The sequence below is a fragment of the Danio rerio genome, chromosome 4, assembly GCF_052040795.2.
Source record: "Danio rerio strain M-AB ecotype USA chromosome 4, GRCz13ab, whole genome shotgun sequence".
Classification (NCBI taxonomy): Eukaryota; Metazoa; Chordata; class Actinopteri; order Cypriniformes; family Danionidae; genus Danio; species Danio rerio.
Window position 1 is genome coordinate 45962009 of NC_141024.2, and position 26905 is coordinate 45988913.

At 41.6% G+C, this 26905-nt stretch overlaps 1 protein-coding gene, 1 long non-coding RNA gene and 3 other non-coding genes across 6 annotated transcripts in view; all 5 read right to left on the reverse strand.

Moving 5' to 3' along the window:
- Positions 1 to 1096: 1096 nt before the first annotated feature.
- LOC148681886 (uncharacterized) lies at positions 1097 to 13580 on the reverse strand. The gene is made up of 3 exons (XR_015943030.1): positions 13502 to 13580; positions 7383 to 9853; positions 1097 to 2547 (listed from the first exon to the last, which is right to left on the reverse strand). It is a non-coding gene; the product is annotated as an uncharacterized LOC148681886 (long non-coding RNA).
- Positions 13581 to 19099: 5519 nt separating this feature from the next.
- Positions 19100 to 26905, reverse strand: part of LOC110439394 (uncharacterized) — a 97970-nt gene continuing 90164 nt past the window's right edge. Inside the window, exon 4 of one of the 2 annotated variants that reach the window (XR_015942626.1) lies at positions 19100 to 19864. The gene's annotated coding sequence lies outside the window, so the exon portion shown is untranslated. The remainder of the gene's footprint in view (positions 19865 to 26905) is intronic. The other variant, XR_015942625.1, reaches the window with a different exon arrangement.
- On the reverse strand, positions 22713 to 22794 carry trnal-aag (transfer RNA leucine (anticodon AAG)). Its single transcript has one exon. It is a non-coding gene; the product is annotated as a tRNA-Leu (tRNA).
- On the reverse strand, positions 23435 to 23517 carry trnal-uaa (transfer RNA leucine (anticodon UAA)). Its single transcript has one exon. It is a non-coding gene; the product is annotated as a tRNA-Leu (tRNA).
- Positions 23999 to 24080, reverse strand: trnal-aag (transfer RNA leucine (anticodon AAG)). Its single transcript has one exon. It is a non-coding gene; the product is annotated as a tRNA-Leu (tRNA).

Sequence of the window (26905 nt, forward strand, 5' to 3'; positions counted from 1 at the left end):
TCGATGAAAACTCTAAAGCTTCGCAATTTAACATCGCCAAGGTCTTTAGATGACAAAATCCGATTTTGGTGTCGATCGGATAAAATCCCTAGGAGGAGTTCGTTAAAATACGACGCCTGGAAATGGCAAAATTGCCACTTTTTCGCCGCAGGAAGTCAAAAATATCCGACTTCCTGTTGGGTTTGAGATATGGCTCCAAGAGACTTTTTCGTATGTTTTGGCGTGTTTGAGGTGTGTGCCAATTTTCGTGCATGTGCGTGATTCGTATATCGGGGGCTCGTCCGTTTAATTTTTCTAGGTGGCGCTGTCGAGTCATTTTGCCACGCCCACTTCCGAAGCCCATAACAAACGTAAATTTTCGCCACTTCTGAGGCGTGTGCAAAGTTGCGTGAGTTTTCGGGCATGTTTAGCCCCTCAAAACCGCGATTCATTCCGCGGAAGAAGAAGAAGAAGAAGAAGAATTAAAGCTGCAAGCAGCGATGATAGGGACCTCGCACCCGGGCTCACCGCTGCCCGGTGGCCTCAGGAGGACAGAAATCAGTGGACAATAATATCTTAAGCCGATATATATAAAAAAACCTGAGAAAATCACAGATTTATGCCAAACTTCCTTCTGTCAGCAGGTGGCGCTATGACTGTGTCTCAATATTGGCATGTAGATGTCTTCAGGAGAGGATTTTACTAAACCATGTGAAGTTTCAGGCTGATCAGACATTGTGGGGCTGATTTGTAAGCCAAACTACTATCTGCCAGCAGGTGGCACTATGACAGACACAATATTATTATGTAGATGTGTTCAGGAGAGGACTTATATCAACCATGTGAAGTTTCAGGCAGGTCGGACATTGTGTGGTTGAGTTATAAGGACTTCCTGTTCTATGGCGAAGCGTTGAGGTTTGTCATGCCGCCACAGACACGCCCCTCGGTGAAAACTCTAGATCTTTACAATATATCATCGCTAGAACTTTCAGATAACACCACTCAGTTTTGGTGCTGATACGATAAAATTTGTGGAAGGAGTTTGTAACTCTGTAAATCATGTAATTTCCTGTGGCCAGCAGGTGGCGCTATAACTGTATCTGGATATTGGCATGTAAACATGTTCTGGTATGGACTCTTATTAAACATGTGAATTTTGAGGCAGATTGGATAATGCATGCCTGAGATATAATGACTTCCGGTTTTGTGGCGAATCATCAAAGTTTGCGAGGCCGCCACAGACACGCCCATCAACAAAAACTCTAAAGCTTCGCAATTTAACATCGCCAAGGCCTTTAGATGACAAAACCCAATTTTGGTGTCGATCGGATAAAATCCCTAGGAGGAGTTCGTTAAGATACAACGCCTGGAAATGGCAAAAATGCCACTTATTTGCCGCAGGAAGTTAAAAATATCCGACTTCCTGTTGGGTTTGAGTTATGGGTCCAAGAGACTTTTTTGTATGTTTTGGCGTGTTTGAGGTGTGTGTCAATTTTCGTGCATGTGTGTGATTCGTAGATCAGGGGCTCGTCCGTTTAATTGTTATAGGTGGCGCTGTCGAGTCATTTTGCCACGCCCACTTCAATATTGTCATGGGGATGTGTTCAGGAGAGGACTTTTATCAACTATGTGAAGTTTCAGGCAGATTGGCCTTTTTGTGGTTGAGTTATAAGGACTTCCTTTTCCATGGCGAAGCGTTGAGGTTTGTCATGCCGCCACGGACACGCCCCTCTGCGAAAACTCTAGATCTTCACAATATATCATCGCTAGAGCTTTCAGATGACACCACCCAATTTTGGTGCTGATACGAAAAAATTTGTAGGAGGAGTTTGTTACAGTGTAAAACATGTCATTTCCTGTGGCCAGCAGGTGGCGCTATAACTGTATCTGGATATCGGCATGTAAACGTGTTCAGGTCAGGACTTATCAAACGTGTGAATTTTGAGGGAGATCGGGTAATGCATGCCTGAGTTATAACGACTTCCTGTTTTGTGGCGAATCGTCAAAGTTTGCGAGGCCGCCACGGACACGCCCATCGACGAAAACTCTAAAGCTTCGCAATTTAACATCGCCAAGGCCTTTAGATGACAAAACCCAATTTTGGTGTCGATCGGATAAAATCCCTAGGAGGAGTTCGTTAAAATACAACGCCTGGAAATGGCAAAAACGCCTCTTTTTCGCCGCAGGAAGTTAAAAATATCCGACTTCCTGTTGGGTTTGAGATATGGCTCCAAGAGACTTTTTCGTTTGTTTTGGCATGTTTGAGGTGTGTGCCGATTTTCTTGCATGTGCGTGATTCGTGGATCGGGGGCTTGTCCGTTTAATTTTTCTAGGTGGCGCTGTCGAGTCATTTTGCCACGCCCATTTCCAAAACCCACAACAAACGTAAATTTTCGCCACTTCTGAGGTGTGTGCAAAGTTTTGTGAGTTTTCGGGCATGGTAAGGCCCTCAAAACCGCGATTCATTCCGGAAAAGAATAATAATAATAAACGGAGCAATTCCAATAGGGCCTTGCACCGTTCGGTGCTCGGTCCCTAATTAAAGCTGCAAGCAGCGATGATAGGGACCTCGCACCCGGGCTCACCGCAACCCGGTGGCCTCAGGAAGACAGAGAACAGCGAACAGTAATAATATAAGCCGATATGTTTAAAAAATCGGAGAAAATCACCGATTTATGCCAAACCTCCTCCTCTCAGCAGGTGGCGCTATGACTGTGACTCAAGATTGGCATGTAGATGTCACCAGGAGAGGAATCTTATCAACCATGTGAAGTTTCAGGCAGATCGAACATTGTTTAGCTGAGTTACAAGCCAAACTGCCTTTTGTCAGCAGGTGGCGCTACGACAGACTCAATGTTGTTATGTAGATGTGTTCAGGAGAGGACTTTTATCAACCATGTGAACTTTCAGGCAGATCGGACTTTGTGTGGTTGAGTTATAATGCAAACTACCATCTGCCAGCAGGTGGCACTATAACTGTGACTTAAGATTGGCATGTAGATGCCTTCAGTAATGGAATTTAATTAACCATGTGAAGTTTCAGGCAGATCGGATGTTGTTTGGCTGAGTTATAAGCCTATCTACCTTCTGCCAGCAGGTGGCGTTATGACTGACTCATAACTGTTTTGGGGATGTGTTCAGAAGAGGACTTTTATGAGCCATGTGAAGTTTCAGGCTGATCTGACTTTGTGTGGTTGGGATATAAGGACTTCCTGTTCCACGGCGAAGTGTTGAGGTTTGTCATGCCGCCACGGACACGCCCCTCTGCAAAAACTCTAGATCTTGACAATATATCATCACTTAAGCTTTCAGATACCAACCCACCAAACTTGGTGCTGATACACAAAAAAATTGTGGGAGGAGTTAATTACTCTGTAAATCATGACATTTCCTGTGGCCAGCAGGTGGCGCTATAACTGTATCTGGATATTGGCATGTAAACGTGTTCTGGTCAGGACTCTTATTAAACATGTGAATTTTGAGGCAGATCGGATAATGCATGCCTAAGTTATAATGACTTCCGGTTTTGTGGCGAATCGTCAAAGTTTGCGGGGCCGCCACGGACACGCCCATCGACAAAAACTATAAAGCTCAGCAATTTAACATCGCCAAGGCCTTTAGATGACAAAACCCAATTTTGGTGTCGATAGCATAAAATCCCTAGGAGGAGTTCGTTAAGATACAACGCCTGGAAATGGCAAAAATGCCACTTATATGCAGCAGGAAGTTAAAAATATCCGACTTCCTGTTAGGTTTGAGATATGGCTCCAAGAGACTTTTTCGTATGTTTTGGCATGTTTAAGGTGTGTGCCAATTTTCGTGCATGTGCGTGATTCGTAGCTCGGGGGCTCGTCCATTTAATTTTTCTAGGTGGCGCTGTCGAGTCATTTTGCCACGCCCACTTCAATATTGTTATGTGGATGTGTTCAAGAGATGACGTTTATCAACCATGTGAAGTTTCAGGCAGATCGGACATTGTGTGGTTGAGTTATAAGGACTTCCTGTTCCATGGCGAAGCGTTGAGGTTTGTCATACCGCCACGGACACGCCCCTTTCCGAAAACTCTAGATCTTCACAATATATCACCGCTAGAGCTTTCAGATAACACTACCCAATTTTGGTGCTGATACGAAAAAATTTGTGGGAGGAGTTTATTACTCCGTAAATCATGTCATTTCCTGTGGCCAGCAGGTGGCGCTATAACTATATCTGGATATTGGCATGTAGACTTGTTCAGGTCAGGACGCTTATCAAGCGTGTGAATTTTGAGGCAGATCTGATAATGCATGCCTGAGTTATAACGACTTCCTGTTTTGTGGCGAATCATCAAAGTTTGCGAGGGCGCTACGGACACGCCCATCGACGAAAACTCTAAAGCTTCGCAATTTAACATCGCCAAGGCCTTTAGATGACAAAACCCAATTTTGGTGTTGATTGGATAAAATCCCTAGGAGGAGTTCGTTAAAATACAACGCCTGGAAATGGCAAAAACGCCACTTTTTCGCCGCAGGAAGTTAAAAATATCCGACTTCCTGTTGGGTTTGAGATATGGCTCCAAGAGACTTTTTCGTATGGTTTGGCATGTTTGAGGTGTGTGCCAATTTTCGTGCATGTGCGTGATTCGTGTATCAGGGGCTCGTCCGTTTAATTTTTCTAGGTGGCGCTGTCGAGTCATTTTGCCACGCCCACTTCCGAGACCCATATCAACCTGCTATTTACACCGCGTTTGGTGTGTGTGCAAATTTTCATGAGTTTTCGGGCATGTTTAGACCCTCAAAAGTGCCCCGATAGGGGGCGGAATAATAATAATAATAATAATTAAAGCTGCAAGCAGCGATGATAGGGACCTCGCACCCGGGCTCACCGCCGCCCGGTGACCTTACGATGACAGAGAACAGCGAACAATAATAATATAAGCCGATATATATATATATAAAACCTAAGAAAAATACAGATTTATGCCAAACTTCCTCCTGTCAGCAGGTGGCGCTATACCTGTGACTCAAGATTGGCATGTAGATGTCTTCAGGAGAGGAATTTAATCAACCATGTGAAGATTCAGGCACATGGGACATTTTGTGGCTGAGTTATAAGCCAAACTACCTTTTGCCAGCAGGTGGCGTTATGACTGACTCAATATTGTTATGTGGATGTGTTCAGGAGTGGACTTTTATCAACCATGTGAAGTTTCAGGCAGATCAGAGATTGTGTGGAGATTGTGTTATAAGACAATTTACATTCTGCCAGCAGGTGGCGCTATTAAAAACTCAATATTATTATGTAGATGTGCTCAGGAGAGGACTTTCATCAACCATGTGACATTTTAGACAGATCGAACATTGTGTGGCCGAGTTACAAGCCAAACTACCTTCTGCCAGCAGATGGCGCTATTACTGACTCAATATTGTTATGTAGATGTGTTCAGGAGAGGACTTTTATCAATCATGTGAAGTTTCAGGCAGATCAGACATTGTGTGGTTGAGTTATAATGCAAACTACCATCTGCCAGCAGGTGGCGCTATAACTATGACTTAAGATTGGCATGTAGATGCCTTCAGTAATGGAATTTAATCAACCATGTGAAGTTTCAGGCTGATCGGATGTTGTTTGGCTGAGTTATAAGCCTATCAACCTTCTGCCAGCAGGTGGCGTTATGACTGACTCATTACTGTTTTGGGGATGTGTTCAGAAGAGGACTTTTATGAGCCATGTGAAGTTTCAGGCTGATCTGACTTTGTGTGGTTGAGATATAAGGACTTCCTGTTCCACGGCGAAGTGTTGGGGTTTGTCATGATGCCACGGACACGCCCCTCTGCAAAAACTCTAGATCTTGACAATATATCATCACTTAAGCTTTCAGATAACAACCCACCAAATTTGGTGCTGATACGAAAAAATTTGTGGGAGGAGTTTGTTACGCTGTAAATCATGACATTTCCTGTGGCCAGCAGGTGGCGCTATAACTGTATCTGGATATCGGCATGTAAACGTGTTCTGGTCTGGACTCTTATTAAACATGTGAATTTTGAGGCAGATCGGGTGATGCATGCCTGAGTTATAATGACTTCCGGTTTTGTGGCGAATCGTCAAAGTTTGCGGGGCCACTACGGACACGCCCATCGACAAAAACTATAAAGCTCCGCAATTTAACATCGCCAAGGCCTTTAGATGACAAAACCCAATTTTGGTGTCGATAGTATAAAATCCCTAGGAGGAGTTCGTTAAGATACAACGCCTGGAAATGGCAAAAATGCCACTTATTTGCAGCAGGAAGTTAAAAATATCTGACTTCCTGTTGGGTTTGAGATATGGCTCCAAGAGACTTTTTCGTATGTTTTGGCATGTTTGAGGTGTGTGCCAATTTTCGCGCATGTGCGTGATTCGTAGATCAGGGGCTCGTCCGTTTAATTTTTCTAGGTGGCGCTGTCGAGTCATTTTGCCACGCCCACTTCAATATTGTTATGTGGATGTGTTCAAGAGATGACGTATATCAACCATGTGAAGTTTCAGGCTGATCAGACTTTGTGTGGTTGAGTTATGAGGACTTCCTGTTCCATGGCGAAGCGTTGAGGTTTGTCATGCCGCCACGGACACGCCCCTCTGCGAAAACTCTAGATCTTCACAATATATCATCGCTAGAGCTTTCAGATGACAGCACTCAAATTTGGTGCTGATACCATAAAATTTGTGGGAGGAGTTTGTTACAGTGTAAAACATGTCATTTCCTGTGGCCAGCAGGTGGCGCTATAACTGTATCTGGATATCGGCATGTAAACGTGTTCAGGTCAGGACTCTTATCAAACGTGTAAATTTTGAGGCAGATCGGATAATGCATGCCTGAGTTATAACGACTTCCTGTTTTGTGGCGAATCGTCAAAGTTTGCGAGGCCGCCACGGACACGCCCATCGACGAAAACTCTAAAGCTTCGCAATTTAACATCGCCAAGGCCTTTAGATGACAAAACTCAATTTTGGTGTCGATCTGATAAAATCCCTAGGAGGAGTTCGTTAAAATACGACACCTGGAAATGGCAAAAATGCCACTTTTTCGCCGCAGGAAGTTAAAAATATCTGACTTCCTGTTGGGTTTGAGATATGGCTCCAAGAGACTTTTTCGTATGGTTTGGCATGTTTGAGGTCTGTGCCAATTTTCGTGCATGTGCGTGATTCGTGTATCGGGGGCTCGTCCGTTTAATTTTTCTAGGTGGCGCTGTCGAGTCATTTTGCCACGCCCACTTCCGAGACCCATATCAACCTGCTATTTACACCGCGTTTGGTGTGTGTGCAAATTTTCATGAGTTTTCGGGCATGTTTAGCCCCTCAAAAGTGCCCCGATAGGGGGCGGAATAATAATAATAATAATAATAATAATAATTAAAGCTGCAAGCAGCGATGATAGGGACCTCGCACCCGGGCTCACCGCCGCCCGGTGACCTTACGATGACAGAGAACAGCGAACAATAATAATTTAAGCCAATATATAAAAAATGATCTAAGAAAATCACAGATTTATGCCAAACTTCCTCCTGTCAGCAGGTGGCGCTATAACTGTGACTTAAGATTGGCATGTAGATGTCTTCCGGAGAGGAATCTTATCAACCATGTGAAGTTTCAGGCACATGGGACATTGTTTGGCTGAGTTATAAGCCAAACTACCTTCTGCCAGCAGGTGGCGTTTTGACTGACTCAATGTTGTTATGTGGATGTGTTCAGGAGCGGACTTTTATTAACCATGTGAAGTTTCAGGCAGATCAGAGATTGTATGGAGATTGTGTTATAAGACAAACTACATTCTGCCAGCAGGTGGCGCTATGAAAGACTCAATATTATTATATAGATCTGTTTAGGAGAGGACTTTCATCAACCATGTGACATTTTAGGCAGATCTGACATTGTGTGGCCAAGTTACAAGCCAAAATTCCTTCTGCCAGCAGGTGGCGCTATGACTATGACTCAATATTATTATGTAGATGTGCTCAAGAGAGGACTTTCATCAACCATGTGAAGTTTCAGGCAGATCGGACATTGTGTGGCCGGGTTACAAGCCAAACTACCTTCTGCCAGCAGGTGGCGCTATGACTGACTCAATATTGTCATGTGGATGTGTTCAGGAGAGGACCTTTATCAATCATGTGAAGTTTCAGGCAGATCAGACATTGTGTGGTTGAGTTATAAGAAATTCCTGTTTCATGGCGAAGCGTTGAGGTTTGTCATGCCGCCACAGACACGCCCCTCTGCAAAAACTCTAGATCTTCACAATATATCACCGATAGAGCTTTCAGATGACACCACTCTATTTTGGTGCTGATACGGGAAAGTTTGTGGGAGGAGTTTGTTACAGTGTCAAACATGTCATTTCCTGTGGCCAGCAGGTGGCGCTATAACTGTAACTGGATATCGGCACGTAAACCTGATCAGGTCAGGACTGTTATGAAATGTGTGAATTTTGAGGCAGATCGAATATTGCATGCCAGAGTTATAAAGACTTCCTGTTTTGTGGCGAATCATCAAAGTTTGCGAGGCCGCCACGGACACGCGCATCGATGAAAACTCTAAAGCTTCGCAATTTAACATCACCAAGGCTTTAAGTTGACAAAACCCAATTTTGGTGTTTATCAGATAAAATCCCTAGAAGGAGTTCATTAAAATACAACGCCTGAAAATGGCAAAAACGCCACTTTTTCGCCACAGGAAGTTAAAAATATCCGACTTCCTGTTGGGTTTGAGATATGGCTCCAAGAGACTTTTTCGTATGTTTTGCCATGTTTGAGGTGTGTGCCAATTTTTGTGCATGTGCGTGATTCGTAGATCGGGGGCTCGTCCGTTTAATTTTTCTAGGTGGCGCTGTCGAGTCATTTTGCCACGCCCACTTCAATATTGTTATGTGGATGTGTTCAGGAGAGGACGTTTATTAATCATGTGAAGTTTCAGGCAGATCAGACATTGTGTGGTTGTGTTATAAGGACTTCCTGTTCCATGGCGAAGCGTTGAGGTTTGTCATGCTGCCACGGACACGCCCCTTTGTAAAAACTCTAGATCTTCACTATATATCATCACTAGAGCTTTCAGATAACACCACTTAATTTTGGTGCTGATACGATCAAATTTGTGGGAGGAGTTTATAACTCCGTAAATCATGTCATTTCCTGTGGCCAGCAGGTGGCGCTGTAACTGTATCTGGATATCAGCATGTAAACATGTTCAGGTCAGGACGCTTATCAAGCGTGTGAATTTTGAGGCAGATCAGATAATGCATGCCTGAGTTATAACGACTTCTTGTTTTGTGGCGAATCGTCAAAGTTTGCGAGGCCGCCACGGACACGCCCATCGATGAAAACTCTAAAGCTTCGCAATTTAACATCGCCAATGCCTTTAGATGATAAAAGCCAATTTTGGTGTTGATCGGATAAAATCCCTTGGAGGAGTTCGTTAAAATACAACGCCTGGAAATGGCAAAAACGCCACTTTTTCGCCGCAGGAAGTCAAAAATATCCGACTTCCTGTTGGGTTTGAGATATGGCTCCAAGAGACTTTTTCGTATGTTTTTGTGTGTTTGAGGTGTGTGCCAATTTTCATGCATGTGCGTGATTTGTATATCGGGGGCTCGTCCGTTTAATTTTTCTAGGTGGCGCTGTCGAGTCATTTTGCCACGCCCACTTACGAAGCCCATAACAAACGTAAATTTTCGCCACTTCTGAGGCGTGTGCAAAGTTGCGTGAGTTTTCGGGCATGTTTAGCCCCTCAAAACTGCGATTCATTCCGCGGAAGAAGAAGAAGAAGAAGAATAATAATAAACAGAGCAATTCCAATAGGGCCTACGCACCGTTTCGGTGCTCGGTCCCTAATTAAAGCTGCAAGCAGCGATGATAGGGACCTCGCACCCTTGCTCACCGCCGCCCGGTAGCGCCATGATGACAGAGAACAGTGAACAATATTAATTTAAGCCGATATATATAAAGAACCAGAGAAAATCACAGATTTATGCCAAACTTCCTCCTGTCAGCAGGTGGCGCTATGACTGTGACTCAAGATTGGTATGTAGATGTCTTCAGGAGAGGAATCTTATCAACCATGTGAATTTTCAGCCAGATCGGACATTGTTTGGCTGAGTTATAAGTAATTTCCTTTTGCCAGCAGGTGGCGCTATGACTGTCTCAATATTGGCATGTAAATGTCTTTAGGAGAGGCATTTCATCTAACCTGTGAAATTTCAGGTTGATCGGACATTGTTAGGCTGACTTATAAGCCAAACCACCTTCTGTCAGCAGGTGGCGCTATGACTGTCTCAATATTGTTATGTTGATGTGTTCAGGAAAGGAATTTTATCCAACATGTGAAGATTCAGGCTGATCAGACATTTTGTGGTTAAGTTATAAGCCAAAATTCCTTCTGTCACTAGGTGGCGCTATGACTGTCTCAATATTGGCATGTTGATATCATCAGAAGAGGATTTTAATAAACCATGTGAAGTTTCAGGCAGATCAGATATTGTAGGGCTGAGTTATAAGCCAAAATACCTTCTGCCAGCAGGTGGCGCTATGACTGACTCAATATTGGCATGTATATGTGTTCAGGAGAGGACTTTTATTAATCATGTGAAGTTTCAGGCAGATCGGCCATTGTGTGGTTGAGTTATAAGTACTTCCTTTTCCATGGCGAAGCGTTGAGGTTTGTCATGCCACCACAAACACGCCCACTGCGAAAACTCTAGATCTTCACAATATAACATCGCTAGAGCTTTCAGATGACACTACCCAATTTTGGTGCTGATACGATAAAATTCGTGAGAGGAGTTCGTTACAGTGTAAAACATGACATTTCCTGTGGCCAGCAGGTGGCGCTATAACTGTATCTGGATATTGGCATGTAAACGTGTTCTGGTCTGGACTTTTATTAAACATGTGGATTTTGAGGGAGATCTGATAATGCATGCCTGAGTTATAATGAGTTCCTGTTTTGTGGCGAATCGTCAAAGTTTGCGAGGCCGCCACGGACACGCCCATCGACAAAACTTCTAAAGCTTCGCAATTTAACATCGCCAAGGCCTTTAGATGGCAAAACCCAATTTTGGTGTCGATCGGATAAAATCCCTAGGAAGAGTTCGTTAAAATACAATGCCTGGAAATGGCAAAAACGCCACTTTTTTACAGCAGGAAGTCAAAAATATCTGACTTCCTGTTGAGTTTGAGATATGGCTCCAAGAGACTTTTTCGTATGTTTTGGCATGTTTGAGATGTGTGCCAATTTTCGTGCGTGTGCGTGATTCGTATATCAGGGGCTCGTCCGTTAAATTTTTGTAGGTGGCGCTGTCGAGTCTATTTGCCACGCCCACTTCAATATTGTTATGTGGATGTGTTCAGGAGAGGATTTTAATCAACCATGTGATGTTTCAGGCAGATCAAACATTGTGTGGCTGAGTTATAAGCCAAAATTCCTTCTGTCAGCAGGTGGCGCTATGACTGTGACTCAAGATTGGCATGTAGATGTCTTCTGGAGAGGAATCTTATCAACCATGTAAAGTTTCAGCCAGATCGGACATTGTTTGGCTGAGTTATAAGTAATTTCCTGTTGTCAGCAGGTGGCGCTATGACTGTGACTCAATATTGGCATGTAGATGGGTTCAGGAGACGACTTTTATCCACCATGTGAAGTTTTAGGCAGATCAGACATTGTGTGGCTGAGTTATAAGCCAAACTACCTTCTGCCAGCAGGTAGCGCTATGACTGACTCAATATTGTTATGTGGATGTGTTCAGGAGAGGACTTTTATCAACCTTGTGAAGTTTCAGGCAGATCGGACATTGTGTGGTTGAGTTATAAGCATTTCCTGTTCCATGGCGAAGCGTTGAGGTTTGTCATGCCGCCACGGACACGCCCCTCTGCAAAATCTCTAGATCTTCACAATATATCATTGCTAGAGCTTTCAAATAACATCACTCAAATTTGGTGCTGATATAATAAAGTTTGCGGAAGGAGTATATTACAATGTAAAACATGTCATTTCCTGTGGCCAGCAGGTGGCGCTATAACTCTATCCGGATATCATTATATAAACGTATTCAGGTCAGGACTGTTATCAAATGTGTGAATTTTTAGGCAGATCGGATAAAGCATGCCTGAGTTATAACGACTTCCTGTTTTGTGGCGAATCGTCAAAGTTTGCGAGGCCGCCACGGACACGCCCATCGATGAAAACTCTAAAGCTTCGCAATTTAACATCGCCAAGGCCTTTAGATGACAAAACCCAATTTTGGTGTTGATCGGATAAAATCCCTAGGAGGAGTTCGTTAAAATACAACGCCTGGAAATGGCAAAAACGCCACTTTTTCGCCGCAGGAAGTTAAAAATATCCGACTTCCTGTTGGGTTTGAGATATGGCTCCAAGAGACTTTTTCGTATGTTTTGGCATGTTTGAGGTGTGTGCCAATTTTCGTGCATGTGCGTGATTCGTGGATCGGGGGCTCGTCCAATTAGTTTTTGTAGGTGGCGCTGTCGAGTCATTTTGCCACGCCCACTTCAATATTGTTATGTGGATGTGTTCAAGAGATGACTTTTATCAACCATGTGAAGTTTCAGGCAGATCGGACATTGTGTGGTTGAGTTATAAGGACTTCCTGTTCCATGGCGAAGCGTTGAGGTTTGTCATGGCGCCACGGACACGCCCCTCTCCGAAAACTCTAGATCTTCACAATATATCATCGCTAGAGCTTTCAGATAACACAACCCAAATTTGGTGCTGATACGAAAAAAATTGTGGGAGGAGTTAGTTACACTGTAAAACATGTCATTTCCTGTGGCCAGCAGGTGGCGCTATAACTATATCTGGATATTGGCATGTAAACGTGTTCAGGTGAGGACTCTTATCAAGCGTGTGTATTTTGAGGCAGATCAGATAATGCATGCCTGAGTTATAACGACTTCCTGTTTTGTGGCGAATCATCAAAGTTTGCGTGGCCGCCACGGACACGCCCATCGACGAAAACTCTAAAGCTTCGCAATTTAACATCGCCAAGGCCTTTAGATGACAAAACCCAGTTTTGGTGTCGATCGGATAAAATCCCTGGGAGGAGTTCGTTAAAATACAACGCTTGGAAATGGCAAAAATGCCACTTTTTCGCCGCAGGAAGTCAAAAATATCCGACTTCCTGTTGGGTTTGAGATATGGCTCCAAGAGACTTTTTTGTATGTTTTGGCGTGTTTGAGGTGTGTGCCAATTTTCGCGCATGTGTGTGATTCGTGGATCGGGGGCTCGTCCGTTTAATTTTTCTAGGTGGCGCTGTCGAGTCATTTTGCCACGCCCACTTCCGAGACCCATATCAACCTGCTATTTACACCGGGTTTGGTGTGTGTGCAAATTTTCATGAGTTTTCGGGCATGTTTAGAACCTCAAAAGTGCCCCGATAGGGGGCGGAATAATAATAATAATAATAATAATAATAAAAAACGGAGCAATTCCAATAGGGCCTACGCACCGTTTCGGTGCTCGGTCCCTAATTAAAGCTGCAAGCAGCGATGAAAGGGACCTCGCACCCGGGCTCACCGCCGCCCGGTGACCTTACGATGACAGAGAACAGCGAACAATAATAATTTAAGCCGATATATAAAAAAAAATCTAAGAAAATCACAGATTTATACCAAACTTCCACCTGTCAGCAGGTGGCGCTATAACTGTGACTTAAGATTGGCATGTAGATGTCTTCCGGAGAGGAATATTATCAACCATGTGAAGTTTCAGGCACATGGGACATTGTGTGGCTGAGTTATAAGCCAAACTACCTTCTGCCAGCAGGTGGCGTTATGACTGACTCAATATTGTTATGTGGATGTGTTCAGGAGCGGACTTTTATCAACCATGTGAAGTTTCAGGCAGATCTGAGATTGTGTGGAGATTGTGTTTTAAGACAAACTACATTCTGCCAGCAGGTGGCGCTATGACTGACTCAGTATTGTTATGTAGATGTGTTCAGGAGAGGACTTTTATCAATCATGTGAAGTTTCAGGCAGATCAGACATTGTGTGGTTGAGTTATAAGAAATTCCTGTTTCATGGCGAAGCGTTGAGGTTTGTCATGCCACCACAGACACGCCCCTCTGCAAAAACTCTAGATCTTTACAATATATCATCGCTAGAGCTTTCAGATGACACCACTCTATTTTGGTGCTGATACAGGAAAGTTTGTGGGAGGAGTTTGTTACAGTGTCAAACATGTTATTTCCTGTGGCCAGCAGGTGGCGCTATAACTGTAACTGGATATCGGCACGTAAACCTGATCAGGTCAGGACTGTTATTAAATGTGTGAATTTTGAGGCAGATCGAATATTGCATGCCAGAGTTATAAAGACTTCCTGTTTTGTGGCGAATCATCAAAGTTTGCGAGGCCGCCACGGACACGCCCATCGATGAAAACTCTAAAGCTTCGCAATATAACATCACCAAGGCTTTAAGATGATAAAACCCAATTTTGGTGTTTATCAGATAAAATCCCTAGGAGGAGTTCGTTAAAATACAACGTCTGAAAATGGCAAAAGCGCCACTTTTTCGCCACAGGAAGTTAAAAATATCCGACTTCCTGTTGGGTTTGAGATATGGCTCCAAGAGACTTTTTCATATTTTTTGCCATGTTTGAGGTGTGTGCCAATTTTTGTGCATGTGCGTGATTCGTAGATCGGGGGCTCGTCCGTTTAATTTTTCTAGGTGGCGCTGTCGAGTCATTTTGCCACGCCCACTTCAATATTGTTATGTGGATGTGTTCAAGAGATGACGTTTATCAACCATGTGAAGTTTCAGGCTGATCGGACATTGTGTGGTTGTGTTATAAGGACTTCCTGTTCCATGGTGAAGCGTTGAGGTTTGTCATACCGCCATGGACACGCCCCTCTGCGAAAACTCTAAATCTTCACAATATATCATCGCTAGAGCTTTCAGATAACACCACTCAATTTTGGTGTTGATACGATAAAATTTGTGGGAGGAGTTTGTAACTCCGTAAATCATGTCATTTCCTGTGGCCAGCAGGTGGCGCTATAACTATATCTGGATATTGGCATGTAAACGTATTCAGGTCAGGACGCTTATCAAGCGTGTGAATTTTGAGGCAGATCGGATAATGCATGCCTGAGTTATAACGACTTCCTCTTTTGTGGCGAATCGTCAAAGTTTGCGAGGCCGCCACGGACACGCCCATCGATGAAAACTCTAAAGCTTCGCAATTTAACATCGCCAAGGCCTTTAGATGACAAAACCCAATTTTGGTGTCGATCGGATAAAATCCCTAGGAGGAGTTCGTTAAAATACAACGCCTGGAAATGGCAAAAATGCCACTTTTTCGTCGCAGGAAGTCAAAAATATCCAACTTCCTGTTGGGTTTGAGATATGGCTCCAAGAGACTTTTTTGTATGTTTTGGCATGTTTGAGGTGTGGGCCAATTTTCGTGCATGTGCGTGATTCGTGGATCGGGGGCTTGTCCGTTTAATTTTTCTAGGTGGCGCTGTCGAGTCATTTTGCCACGCCCACTTCCGAAGACCATAAAAAACGTAAATTTTCGCCACTTCTGAGGTGTGTGCAAAGTTGCGTGAGTTTTCGGGCATGTTTAGCCCCTCTAAATCGCGATTCATTGGAGAGAAGAATAATAATAATAATAAACGGAGCAATTCCAATAGGGCCTTGCACCGTTCGGTGCTCGGTCCCTAATAATAAACGGAGCAATTCCAATAGGGCCTACGCACCGTTTCGGTGCTCGGTCCCTAATAATAATAAACGGAGCAATTCCAATAGGGCCTACGCACCGTTTCGGTGCTCGGTCCCTAATAATAATAATAATAATAATAATAAAAAACGGAGCAATTCCAATAGGGCCTACGCACCGTTTCGGTGCTCGGTCCCTAATAATAATAAACAGAGCAATTCCAATAGGGCCTACGCACCGTTTCGGTGCTTGGTCCCTAATAAAAAACGGAGCAATTCCAATAGGGCCTTGCACCGTTCGGTGCTCGGTCCCTAATAATAAACGGAGCAATTCCAATAGGGCCTACGCACCGTTTCGGTGCTCGGTCCCTAATTATCAACTGATACAATGCTTAGTTCCCAAAAACCTAGTTTAGCTCACAAAAACGTAGTCATTCAATGCACTAATGTGTTCATGTATGTATAATTAGCAAACAGATTTTCCCTGTATTTGTAACTACACAGTTACTTTTAAACAAAAGAAGATGCAGCACAACATCAGCTATCCTTAGTTTATATTGGACTTGCACACAGATGCTACTATCCTCCACAACGGTGCACCATAATAGTTCAATTTATTTTATTTCACTTGTTGGTTTCTAAATTTATTCAACATTTTATTTAATTTGTTAATTTTTGTATTTTTTTCTGTTAATATTTAACTTATTTAGTTTTTTAGATTTTTTATTCCATGTTCATTACTGTTTTGTTGACCATTGTTAAATAAATATTGCATTTATAAATGACTGGTCCATGACTTTTAAGTCCACTTTGTTTCAGTTTCTGTTTGTCTTTAACATTTTATTTACATTGTTTATTTATATTGTTAATACTGTATTATTAATAACTAATTTATTATTTTTACATTTTCTACTCTATTTTCATTACTGTTCTGTTGACAATTGTTAGATAAATAATGCATTTATAAATAACTGACTACTCCCTGACTTTTAATTCTATACACTGTAGCTCTATGACATTTCTATAGATCATTTGTACATTAAAATACAGAACAATAATAACCATAACCATAAGAGTGTGTGTGAGAGAGAGTTTATGTGCATGTGTGTGACATATGCGTGCGTGCCTGTGTGTGTGCATGTGTGAAAGAGAGAGCGCGTGTGTGTGTGAAAGAGAGAGCATGTGTGTGTGTGTGTTTTCCAGAGATGGGTTGTGGCTGGAAGGGCATCTGCTGTGTAAAAACTTGCTGGATAAGTTGGCGGTTCATCTCGCTGTGGCAACCTCGGACTCTTGGTCCTCCATAATCATCACACTGAAGACTAATCTTGCGTACAATTCAGGCTTAAATGTGAATAAATTATATTTTAAACATTTAATAAAATAACAGTTATTTAAAAATACAATAACATTTTAGTGAGCAGAATAAGCTTATTATAAAGTATTCCAAACTTTTTACTGTGGCTGTATATTATAGTTATTACTACTATTTGTTGTGCAACATTTTTTTTTTTTTCACATGGTTGGAAGCCTTTGTTGAATCCACCTGTTTCTGATGTTTGCTGGGGAGCGATTCTGAATGTCTGGCAACTGTGCAGAGCTAAAAAAAAAAAAAAAAGATCACTGTATTAAGTAGCTTGAGGGGACATGTGGTACATTGTCCAGTGGCTCCCAGTGCTTCAGCATCTCTGTACATGTTGTAGGTGGAGCTGGTGGTACTGCTGGTGCTGGTTGTGGCCAAATCATAGTGGGAACTATAGTGAAAGTTCAGTGGCATCTGAGGTAACAGGTGGATATTCTATTGATGGAGCAGGTGGAAGTGGCTTTGGTGCTGGTTCAGATTCCTCGTCACCTCATCAAAATTCAACGGAAACTTGTTCAAATAGATTATAATCGCATTTGACTTTTTTTTTCACTTGAAATGACAATCTTTTTGCTAAATTAAAATAATTCAACCCATTCTTTAAACAGGGTTTTGCTTGTCACCCTAAAAGAGTTTTACACAATTATTAATGTTATTCCTAAAAACATCACAGTATTGATCAGAGGTTTTCTTTCACACTATTCTGTAATGTTCGCTCTTCCATCTTTATTTTTAGAGATACAAAATGTAATAATAAGTTTTAAATGAATATTCTTATTTAAAGGCTTCATCCTAATCAGCTCAGACCTCGTTTATTTTAAAAGAATTTAATTCACAGAAATTAGAAAAATAAGAACAAGTTGCATTTCTTTTTTAATTCTCCCCAAAATTAAAGAACTTCAGTTAAAATGATTAATAATGTGTATCCATCAAAAGAATTCCTGAGATTAATATTTGATACTGAGAAGAACTTGCCAATTTTGTGAAAGTCATATTGAAAACACTGAGCATATTTTCTACAACTGCATATACTCATGTACATGACTTATAATACATAATGTCACGCGCAGAATTCCACAGATTTTCTGCAGATTTTTAGCCCATCATTAATTCTATTTAATTTGAGTAAATGTGTGTAAATATATATTTATTCACTTTTTAAATGAATAACAGTAATATTATTGACTAATATGAAAATGTTTATCTGATTTATGTACAATGCAGTTTGTACAGTAATATTTTCTGTCTTTTAGTAGAAATATTATACGAGAGACTTGCTTTGTTTACCAGATAAAGTGAATCTAATTGGATTTGCATTTTAAACATTAAATAAAAGTTTAAAAGATATTATTTTTTGTTTCACATATTTAGGATTTAGTTATGATACTCCCAAAATATTTCGGCAGAAATTAACAGATTTTTATTCAAATTCTTTGCAGAAAAAGCAAAAAACGTCGACAGATTCTGTCTGGCCCTACTCATGACTCATAATACGTAATGCATAATACAGAATGTCTTATGTCAATATCCATGTAAACCCTTTTTACAATAAACAAGTTAAATTTGGTGTAACTAAAACAAATTGTACACAGCATTACCTGGTTAACAACCTTTTATGCTTTGCAAAACATTCTTCATTTATAAATGCAGGTTTTTGGACCTTCTTTTAAAGTGTGACTTTGAGACTATTAGACTCATGAAAGGCCTAATAAAAGTATCCTCTTTCAATTTTTATTTTGCTCACCTATCATTGCTGGTTAGTAATAGTATATATATATATGATATATATATATATATATAGGAACAATCAGAATGTTAATAATTAAATAACTTGTTACTCTTAAAATAATTTACCTTTAACACAATAAACCTAAAACTATAACCTACACACACACACCACTTGCAGACAGCACACAATATAATCTATCAGTCCACATGAGCAGTACAATATGTATTGCATATTAATAATAATTGGAATTTACAGATAGCTGAAGTCCTTCAGTAGTCTGTTAAGTCCTGGAATTAGCATGTAAGCTAACAAATCACTCATATTCTCATTCACAATAGAGACACTGGGTTTCCCATACACAGATTTATTTGTAGTAATGTGGGAGTTTTCACATGAACATTTCTTTAAGGGAAACTAGTTGTCTACAGAAAGTTTAATTGTCTTCATGAAGAAAACTTGTTTATTTTTTTTTAAATCAGTCCATCAAAATAAAAGTGTAGTGTTTTGAAACCAAAGTCTTCATTTGTTACCCACAACACATCAAGATTTGATCAAGTCAAAATCTCATAATCTGACACAAATCTGATCTGTTGTAAATGGCGAATGGCATTGTGTAGTCTGATCAGGGCTTTATGGAGTCTGCATCAGTCTCTTACTGTCATTGCAAGTTCACACCGGCCGAGTTTATGTGGACTTTCATTCACCAACAAGTTTTGTGACACTGCAGACAAAAGCCCAAAATTGGAGGCAAATCGGTGTTTGTTCAAGGGAGTGAAAATCAAACAATGTGAATAATCAAAAACACAATCTAAGGGTGTAGGACAGTTTTCTCTGCATCTCCCCAAACATTTTCTCCTCCCTAATCTTTCTAATTCTCTTTTCAGAGCCGACCATTTGATTGCAGTGTGCAATGTGCACAAATTTGGTTCTCAGTTCATTATAACTTAAAACACATATAGAGTTATTTTGCTTTCTTGCAAAGAAGAAGTAGAAACTCTCACAACCTGGCACATCTTCACCCCTCTTCAGTTATTGAGTTTAAATCTTCAGGTTCAAAGGGTTTCATTCCAGTAACTTGAGATGTATTCAAGAGTTCACACTTGTCCCGAGATGCTATCCCATGCTATCCCGGGTGAGAGCCTTAAGCTCTGCTTGACAAGGCCTCATTTTTTCTCTCCATTGTGAAGCTTCATGTGATTGATGAGGCTTCTTTTATGTTTAAAGACCTTTCCACTCTCACTGCATCGAAAACGCTCGCCTGAGTGAATCTTCATGTGTTGCTTAATGGAGTCTTTGCATGTGAGACTCTTTCCACACTGATCACATGTGGACACTATGGTTCCAGTGTGACCATTCGTGTGATTCATGAGTCTAGCTTTGGTTGTGAAGCTCTTTCCACAATGAGCACAAGCAAACGGCTTCTCTCCGGTGTGACTTATCATGTGGTGTTTGAGTGAGCCTTTATGTGGAAACCTTTTACCACACTCTGTGCATGTGTAAGGTTTCTCTCCAGTGTGAATCCTCATGTGGATGGTAAAGTTTTGTTTTTGAGAAAAACCTTTCCCACACTGTGTGCAAATAAAGCTTCTCTCTCCAGTGTGTGTTCTCATGTGGGCTTCAAGATTGCCATTTTGCTTACAACTCTTTCCACACAGAGGGCAAGAGTACAGCCTCTCTCCAGTGTGAATTCTCATGTGCACTTTTAAAGGGCCATGAAACCCCCTCGTTTCAGCAGGGTGTTTTCACACCTCTTCTTTGGAAAAAGTCAGAAAAGTGGGGGTGTCCAGCTCTGTTTAGGGGGGAGTGTCGGAGGAACTAAAGTGGGAGGGTGTGGGAGTGTCTATTTGGGCACGCGCGAGTTTCAGTCAAAATACACAGGAGAAAGGGATGGTGTTTAACCTACATGGACATCTGTAACGTTAGTCGAATTATTTGCCAAATTATTAAATGTTGGACTTTAACTGCAGTTTGGCTCTTTCATTCAGGGAATTCATTCATGCCCCTCGCGACAAATGAGATATTTGATTCGAAGATCTGCTCTAAGCGTGTATTTTTCATGCAATGTTTGATACCGCACGGCGAATGACAGAAAAAAAACTCTGCATTTCCCGGAAACTTAGATGCACTCGGCAGGTAGCGTCCGAAAGCCGCGTGTGTTATTCCGGTCACAAAATGTGGTGCTAACATGTTTGCACTCAATGCAATAGTTAACTTATTTGATACGAACAAACTGAATATACAAAGAGTACTGGTCGCTCACTTACCAAATCTGTAGAGACAGGACAATCACCAGCAACTAGAGCCGCGTCTTTATGAAGAGAAGACTACATCCGGAATCCGGATTTCAGCGTTTGCAGATGAGAACAGCTCTCAGGTAAACAATAATCCCCCTTAGACACGTAAATTATTGTTGTCGAGCGTCGCGTACACTGTAATCCACACGTGATCCAGATGAGCTCTCACAGAGAGAAAATGAAAACGAAACTTAATGGCAGCAAACTGTAAAAGCAACACTTCACGCTTGTTTTGCCAACACAACGTGGCGTCTCTGTGGTGTAAAGACGGTGACACTAATGAATATTAATGAAGTTGCACAATAGAGCGCGCTGATTGGTTTGAACCAAGCCTTACTCATGCATTAATGCATCACACTGTAAGACGTAATAAGACTCACTCTGGCACAGACGCCCAGTCTGCACGCTGGAATACACGCTATTATGTCATGACCGTGACGCAGCTTCAAAAATTAGTTTCAAACAGGAAGTACGAATTTGCTTGAAATAACGCAAAAACAACCAATTTACACTTTTTAGTGAAATATAGGTGTCCTAATAGTGTTTTTAGCAGTGTGGGACACATATATGACTGTCAACAGCTCAAAAAATGTGTTTTGGTGTTTCGTGACCCTTTAAGTTTCCTGTATTATAGAAGCTTTTTTTCACACTGTTTGCAGGTGTAAGGTTTCTCCCTAGTGTGGTCAAGGTTTGGCTTTTGACTGAAACTCTTTCTACTCTGTTTACAGCTGAAATTACACCTAGACTTGGATTTCCGAGGTTTTCCGTGTGATGAAGTCTTTTTAGTGAGTGTGGGTTTTTCATCAGTCGTTATTTCTTGTTGTTTCTCTTCCATTTCATTCTTTTGATGTGTCTCTTCTGTCAGGACTATCAGGTCTTCAAAAAAGAACAAAAAAGTGAACTTTAGTATGAAGGCTCAAAGTGGCAAGCATGAAATGTTTACCCTAAATATTAAAATGAGCTTACCATTTACTCTCCATCATGTGGTTTTAAACATTTCCTGTCTTCTGGAACACCATGTAAGCCAGCATTTTTATCACAATATCTTATTTTGTCCTCAACAGAATCAAGAAACTCATTAAGGTTTAAAACCACACAATGGAAAGTAAATGGTGAGGCTATTTTCACTTCTGTGTCAGAAAGTCATACCAACACTGACTCACATAATCAACACATCTCTTGACTCTGGTTTATTCCCCACTGTATTACTACTGTAATTGTGAATCTTTACTGTTCCTGTTTCAACAGGGTGCTCTTGCTAAACGGAGCAATGGCAGAGAAAGACTTCCAGTGCAAACTTTGTTAAGATGCTGCAATCTAATCGTGGGAAAGACACTTGCTCCTGAGCAGATTCGAGCTTGGGGATGTGTTGCTGTCACACCAACAAGTCTGCCGTGAGTTTCAAAGCACACATTATACTGACTAGTTGCCAACTTAAATGTACTCTCTCATTTCCAGCATTCACTGAGACTCACACACACACTCAAGCAGTTTGGCCATGTTTAAAACCACATCTGGCAGCTGTGGGATTCGAACCCACGGCCCCAAAGAGACTGGAGCCTAAATCCAGCGCCTTAGACCACTACGAGCAGAAGCGTGCAGTATCATTTTGCAAGTCTGTTTGCTCAAGCAGAGAGGTCATTCTCAAGCATCCTAAAAGGACTGCCTGGCAGCAGTGGGTATCGAACCCACGCCCCCGAAGAGACTGGAGCCTTAATCCAGCACCTTAGACCACTCGGCCACGCTACCTTGCCAAGCTGCTTTCCCTGAGCAGTTTTCCCACCAACTTGTTTCAAGTAGCGCAACAGCTCTGGGAAATCAGTTGAATTTGGCCATGCATTACTGGAGCTCCTCCACAAAGAAAGAGAGCTGCTTAATACCAGCTTAGGAAGCACTCCCACCTTCCTGTCAACCACAGTTCTGTCTCTATTAGAGCACACCTCAAGGCATTTGAAGTCTACTCCAAACAGCAGCCAGCTGCGATGCATTTAAGCACCTGATTACAAGGTAACTGTTATTTCACAAAAGAGTGAGTTACTGATTCCATCACAGCATACCCCACATTGTTGTTATTATATTCAAATCCAGTTATAGAGTATTACTACTCTAATTGTGAATCTTTACTGTTCCTGTTTCAATAAGGTGCTCTTGCTAAAAGGAGCAATGGCAGAGAGAGACTTCAAAATGCTGCAATCTAATCGTGGGAAAGACACTTGCTCCTGAGCAGATTCGAGCTTTGGGATGTGTTGCTGTCACACCAACGAGTCTGCCGTGAGTTTCAAAGAACACATTATACTGACTAGTTGCCAACTTAAATGTACTCTCATTTCCAGCGTTCACTGAGAACGCGCACACACTCAAGCAATTTGTTTGTGTTTAAAACCACATCTGGCAGCGGTGGGATTCGAACCCACGCCTCCGAAGAGACTGGAGCTTAAATCCAGCGCCTTAGACCCCCTCGGCCACACTACCCTAGATGTATCCATGCAGTGGTCCCTTTTCTGCCCTTTTTTACGGAAGCAGAACAGCAGAGAAGACGCAGAGCTTCCTAGTGAAGCCCTTAAACTTTGGCCAAGGAGTCTACGTTTGGATGTGAGCTGAAGCGTACAGTATCACTTTGCAAGTCTGTTTGCTCAAGCAGAGAGGTCATTCTCAAGCATCCTAAAAGGACTGTCTGGCAGCGGATCGGATTCGAACCCACACCCACAAAGAGACTGGAGCCTAAATCCAGCGCTTTAGAGCCCTTGGCTACGCTATCCCAGATGACTCCATGCAGTGGTCCGTTTTCTGCCCAATTTTACGGAAGCAGAGAGGACGCCGAGCTTCCTAGTGAAGCCCTTCAACTTTGGCCAAGGAGTCTACGTTTGGATGTGAGTGGAAGCATGCAGAGTTACTTTGCAAGTCTGTTTGCTCAAGCAGAGAGGTCATTCTCAAGCATCCTAAAAGGACTGCCTGGCAGCGATGGGATTCGAACCCACGCCCCCGAAGAGACTGGAGCCTTAATCCAGCGCCTTAGACCGCTCGGCCACGCTACCTTGCCACTCCCACCTTCCTGTCACACAGTTCTGTCTCTATTTGAGCACACCTCAAGGCATTTGAAATCTACTCCATACGGCAGCCAGCTGTGATACATTTAAGCACCTGATTACAAGGTAACTGTTAATGTTTTAGTGTGTTGTATTTCAAATTTGAATACTTAAATTCAAAACCTTTTATTTATAGAAGAAAAAATGTCTGAAAAATCTCATAAAGCTATGTCAGACGCTGACTGGATTTCACGTCTGAAAAAGTTTGCTAGCACAGGAGTTTGGCCATCAAAGTGTTCAAGGTGTTCAAAGTTCAGTTCAAAGTTCAAACATAGGAGAGAAAAGAACAAAAAGCAATAAAAAAGTTGAGGTGTTGCTAGAGACCTGCTTAAAATAAATTGAGTAAATTAGTTTAAATTAGGTGGTAGTTTCTAATTGCTTGAAATGTAAGGTAATATACACTAATGTTCAAAAAAATTATTGTTGTTAAAATATAAAAGCTTAATATTAATCATATATAACAAGAATTCTATTGTTTGATTTGCTCATAAATTAAATCGATTTTATTTGATTTGAATTGTTTGAATAAATTATTCTTTATTTATTTAATTTGCCTATATTATTATTTCACATTATTCCAGTTTTTACTAAATATTAGATCAAATAAATGTAGCCTTGATAAACATATTTAAAACATTAAAAAAATACATTGAGCAGATCGCAAACCTTTGAACAGTAGTGTACATTTTGCCATTGTGAACACAGTGTTTTTAATTAAATGCTTTTTGTCTTGCCCTTTTTGATTACTGTTTTTTTGACCATTGTTAAATAAATATTGCATTAATAAATGTCCTTGACTTTTAAGTCCACTTTGTGTCGGTTTCTGTTTGTATTTAACATTTTATTAACATTGTTTATTTATATTGTTAATACTGTATTATTAATAACTAATTTATTATTTTTACATTTTCTACTCTATATTCATTACTGTTCTGTTGACAATTGTTAGTTAAATAATGCATATAACAAAAACTGACTATTTGACTTTTAATTCCATATACACTATGCACACTATATACACACACACACACACACACACATATATATATATATATATATATATATATATATATATATATATATATATATGTATATATGTGTGTGTGTTCACTATATAATCTATGACATTTCTATAGATCATTTGTACATTAAAATACAAAACAATAATAACCATAAGCATAATGCTACAACAACTACTAAATAATGACACATTCAAGTTGGTATGCTTAATTTTTCATGAAAGAATGTCAAAAAACACAATAATAAAGTGCTTAGGCATATTTTATTTACCTTGGAGCATTACACATTCAAACAGTTAGTTTATTGAGTAATAGTAAACCAATAACAATAAAGCGTCTTTAGCTGGATTCGAACCCCAGTCTTGGTGAGCACCTGCAATAGAAATCAATGTAACTCAAATTGCGTTGTTTTAACACAGAACAGCTTCACTATGCGTGACGTAAAGCAGGTTCAGGGAAGGCGCATCTGGGAAGCTTAGAATTCACCCTTTCTTTTCTTCATTTTTTCCCCCTCTTCTTCCCTTTCTTTCTTCCCACCTTTCTTCCCTTCTTGCCCTTCTTTGTTGGACGATTGTTCCCCAGCTTGAACACAGCGCTTTAGACCGCTCTGCCATCCTGACATGCTTGACTGGTCTGAGCTGTCTCCTAGAAGCCAGACCGCAGCACCGTGACATGGAAGCTGGTGTTTCACAGTTTGCCCAGGTCCAGCAGTCTGCCTCGTTGACGCAGTAGGCAGCGCGTCAGTCTCATAATCTGAAGGTCGTGAGATCGAGCTTCACATGGGGCAGCGTGCTAACTTTTGGCACATGGAAGCGCTTAGATGACTGGGTGGCATTTTTTATCCCCTTCCGTGTGGATCATGCTTCCCCAGGGCGAAAAAAGCTACAACTCCTCTGGAGGCCTGGCGGCGTGAAGTTCCAAGAACATTTCCTAAGTCTGAAGCAATGATGCCGCCATTCCTATCACGTTGTCGCTTAACGTTCGGCGTGGATCTGTCAAATGTCATGAATTAACGTTGTGCGAGGATTTGACGAAAAGTCCTGCGAATCCCATTGCCTTAAAAATCAATGGCATCCCAGAACATTCCACTACATGGCATTCCAAGACAGTTCTTTTGATCCCCTTTCGGTTCACTTGCATTAAAGCCTTCGTCCATTGTTTTTTTTTTTCATAAGCATCTTCGAGTTTTTGTGGACAATACCTTGATCGGAAACGCCTTAAAACCTACAGTCTAAAGTGCCCATTAAGTCTGCCAGGGACACTGCTACGGTGCATGAACTTTGGCTCAAAGAGATTGATGCTGTGCTTTGTCGGTGTTACTGTATCACTCGGACATGGCGCCAGAGTTAAAGAACTGAGCCTGAACGCGTAGCCAAAAATTTGGTTTGTCAGATGTGGTATTTGAACCCACGCCTCCAGGAGAGACTGCGTCCTGAATGCAGCGTCTAAGCCCACTTGGCCAACCTTACATGCTTAACTGGTCCGAGCTGTCTCCTAGGAGCCACAAAGCACAAAGGCAAAGAACAATATGTGTCAGCATTGGTGGTTCAGTGGTGGAATTCTCGCCTGCCATGCTGGAGACCCGGGTCCGATTCCCGGCCAATGCAATTCCTGTTTTGTGTTGCTACTCTTTCAGCTCTGGGTAACAGCCGTGCAGAAATCACACCCAACTAGGACAGCAGTATGCGCATATCAGCATTGGTGGTTCACTGGTAGAATTCTCACCTGCCACGCGGGAGACCCGGGTCCGATTCC